This window comes from Rutidosis leptorrhynchoides, chromosome 9, assembly GCF_046630445.1.
Source record: "Rutidosis leptorrhynchoides isolate AG116_Rl617_1_P2 chromosome 9, CSIRO_AGI_Rlap_v1, whole genome shotgun sequence".
Lineage (NCBI taxonomy): Eukaryota > Viridiplantae > Streptophyta > Magnoliopsida > Asterales > Asteraceae > Rutidosis > Rutidosis leptorrhynchoides.
The window spans coordinates 116,363,543-116,367,599 of NC_092341.1; the positions used below are offsets into that span (position 1 = coordinate 116,363,543).

The following is a 4,057-nucleotide window of genomic DNA, read 5'->3' on the forward strand; positions in this document are numbered from 1 at the left end:
CAAAATTTTTCGTCAACCTACAGCTGGTCTGGACGATAACTTCCTGACCTAAATCAAAAAGTGCGTGTCTTTTTCTGAAGACTTTACTTCATTTTAATGATGGAATTGATTCATCATGTAGATCCATCTTTTCTTCCATTTATATTACAATTTACCGGATAAAATAGTTAATTTAGTCCAAAACAAAAGCACCTGCAATAACTTTACAGAAACATGTGATATACAGTTTTTAATTGAATAACTTGGTAAATTCTCCCCACACTTGGCTTTTATTTATTTTTTTTCTTTGCCTTTTTATTCTCCTCTATTCCATTTTAAATGAATTCTAACGTTTTGGGTTGTTTCTCCATTTATGTTCTCTCCGAGGTAACAATAATTTCGGCATTAACACCTAGTTTTATCGTTCATAAATATGTATAAACATGATTTTGAATTCATTTAGTTGAAATTTTTTCAAATTTTCACAAAATTTGGCAATTAAACTAAGTGTAAACCCGAGAGAATTTATAACCCTTCCCACACTTGAGATCATGCAATGCCCTCATTTGCATGAAATCAGATTATAATTATAAATTCATGAGGGTGATTAGTGTAGAAAAGTGATTAAAAATACCAAGTTTGCAAGCATATTATTTTACATCACATTTGATACTTTGCATCTTGTAGTCAAAATTAGTAGCTTTTGCTGAACTTAATGTCAGTATTTAAAAATGCGTTGTTTTACCCTGTTTTGTACATAAGATAAACTACAAACATATATATATTATATATATATATATATATATATATATATATATATATATATATATATATATATATATATATATATATAAACCTTTATTTATTAAAACAATTTAAATGAATAATTTTTTAAAATTTTGTTTCCTTTTACTTTAGGTAGTTTCGGTATGTTTACCTAGTCCGTCCCTCGACAAAATTTAAAACTTTGTCGTTTTTAAAGCGATTGTTTTAAAAGCAAAGATTTTTGGTTTTTTTTAATTTTTTTTGGTATACTTTAGATCAATAAAATTAAAAATAATGATAACAAAATTTTTCGCCCCGCCCTCGGGTAAAACAATTTCGATTCTATGATCTAGTCTTTAACTTACGACGAATTTTAGAAATTATTTTTTAAACTTAAAGAAATAAAGTAAATTTTGTTTTTAAATTCACACAAAACTTAAATTTAAAAAGCGTATTAATTTCATACAAACCTACAAAACAAAAAAAAATTCAGAATGGAGGGAGAAAACTAGTTCTTTAGTGTCTGCTAGCGGAAAAGACCAATCGAATTCCATTCTCGGAACTACCCGAGAACAGAACAACTAACTCTAGACAGCATTTTATTTTTAGAACATTTGAATCTCCCCACTCTTAGGTAGCTGTGGTGTTGAAATTGTGATTAACTTCATCGTCAAATTCTCTTGGACCATAATCAACTTGCATATCTGTGACTTTTGCTTTAAGCCAGTGGCCGGCTTCTTCTGTATTATCCACAAATTCAACTAGTTTCGCCTTTTCTTTAGGCGACAGATTGGATACTAACCAGTTACATAACTTAAAGTTCCCCTTAATTCTTGCATCGTAAACCCGTTTATAAAGTTTCTTCATTGAACTGTTAATAACAGGGTCATTTAATTTCGTATCAATGACGGGGTTCTTTGTTATCAGGTCATCATTAGGTGTTGTTTCATTTTCCCCACACTTAGGCGTTTTATTATTGTTAAGCACTGCCGTTGGAGTTGGTAAAACAATATGGTTTTTACCAATCATTTTTGGTTCAACGGTTTTGGTTGGTGAAGATTTAGACTTTCGACTCACAAAGGTGATCGATTTTTCACCATCACTAAGTGTCATTCTACCCTCTCTTACATTAATGAACGCCTCGGTGGACGCTAAGAATGGTCATCCTAAAATTAGAGGAACGTTTGAGTCCTCTTCTATGTCAATGATAATAAATTCGACTAAAAAGGTTAAATTACCCACTTGAACGGGTAGGTTGTCAGCAATTCCAACTGGGTGCCTAATGTTTTGATCAAAGAGTCGAACACTCATCTCTGTTGGACTTAACTCACTACTCCTAATCTCTTATATAATGAAAGAGGCATAACACTCACACTCGCACCTAAATCTGCTAGTGCATCATACATGACTCAAAAACAATAAATTCACCCGAATCACCTAACCTGGGTGGAGGTTTTGGTGGAACTGTCTTCTCCGGGTTTATTTTTACGGTTTTTGTTTCTTGCACTTTCTTATTCTTCTTCTTCTTTCCAGAGGTATCACAAACTTTATTACCTATTACTTGCTCATACTCAACTCATTTTCTTGAAAACGGGATGGGTGGTCTGTATGGTGCCACCACTGGCTTTACATACTCGGGTGGTGGTGGGGTTGTAATTTCTTCATTGTTACTCACATCTAAACCTTCCCATCTTCTGATGATGGTTTTTCAGAATTTGTTGACACCATATTAACATTCTCATTTAGAGGATTTACTTCAGTATTACTCGGTAGCTTTCCTTGTTCCCTCTCACTCATCATGCTAGCAAGAGTACCTACGTGTTTTTCTAGATTCAAAATGGAAGCTTGTTGAGTTCTTAATGACTGATCAAACCTCTCATTTGTTTGGGTTTGAGATGTAATAAATTGTGTTTGAGATTCCATTAGCTTTGCTATCATTTCTTCCAGATTTGGCTTTTTCTCTTCGGTTTGTTGTGGTGGTTTATATAAGCTAGGTCTTTGTTGATTGAAAGTGTTGTTTTGATTTGGTTGGTTATTCGGACCTTGTTAGTTGTACGAGTTATTGTTGGGTCCATTTGGATTGTGAGGAATGTTTTGATTTCGATTGAAGTTTGGCCTTGGCGGTTGATAATTATTTTGATAATTATTTCCCGGCCTTTGGTTCATGTAGGAAACATTCTCACGTTGTTCCATCGTTTGTTCAACATTACAATCTTTCGTTAAGTGTGGTCCACCGCATTGCTCACAACTGATTCATATTGCATGAATATCTTTAGTCATCTTTTCCATTCGTCTCTCGAAAGCATCTATTTTTGCGGAAACGGAATCAAAGTTATGGCTAGAATCGGCTCTAGCCGCTTTAGATGAATGAAAAATATCTTTTTCCTGATACCACTCATGAGAGTGGGATGCTGTGTTATCAATTATCTTGTGAGCTTCGGTTGCGGTTTTCTTCATAATGGAACCACCAGCTGCTGTGTCGATGTCTTTTCGTGTGGCGATGTCGACGCCGTTATAGAAAATTTGCACTATTTGAAAAGTATCTAAACCGTGTTGAGGACATCCTCTCAACATCCTTCCGAATCTTGTCCATGCTTCATATAACGTTTCATTTGGCTTTTGCACGAACGTGACAATTTCTCCTTGAAGTCTCATGGCTTTAGATGCCGGAAAGAATCTTTGAAGAAATTTCTCAACTAAAACATCCCACGTCTCAATCGTTCCTTTAGGTAACGATCCTAACCAATCTTTGGCTTCTCCCTTTAAAGTCCAGGGAAACAACATAAGATAAATAGTTTCATCCTCAACTTCTCGGATTTTAAATAGATTACAAATTCTATTAAAAGTTCGAAGATGTTCGTTTGGATCTTCTTTTGTTGTACCACCAAATTGGCACTGATTGGTGATCATGTGTAGGATTTGTCCTTTGATTTCAAAATCTGATGCTCTAACATCTGGCTGATTAATGGCGTGACCTTGGCCCGTGCGTATGGCTCTCATTCGGTCTTCCATGCTTTGAGGTTCTGTTATTTCCATTTTTGAATTTGTTGAATCCAAATCACTAGAAGATTCTCATTTAACGGTTTGTGGTTCAGGAGGAATTATTAGTGGTTCTGGATCTTGGAATTGTCCCTGAATATCCTCCGGGTTCTCAATTGTGAAGTCGGGTTCAAAAAATGGATTATCGGAAATTTGAGTTGGAGAACTTGTTCGACTAGATGATGATTCTAAAGAAAAATCAATGGCAACAATATTGGCTAGATGTCTTGATCTGGTTACAGGAGGTGAACGTATGAAAGGTGGTGAACGTTTT

The 4,057-nt window shown here is 34.7% G+C and overlaps 1 non-coding gene across 1 annotated transcript; it reads left to right on the forward strand.

Moving 5' to 3' along the window:
* Positions 1 to 3,289: 3,289 nt before the first annotated feature.
* LOC139869807 (small nucleolar RNA R71) lies at positions 3,290 to 3,396 on the forward strand. Its single transcript, XR_011766385.1, has one exon. It is a non-coding gene; the product is annotated as a small nucleolar RNA R71 (small nucleolar RNA).
* Positions 3,397 to 4,057: the final 661 nt, after the last annotated feature.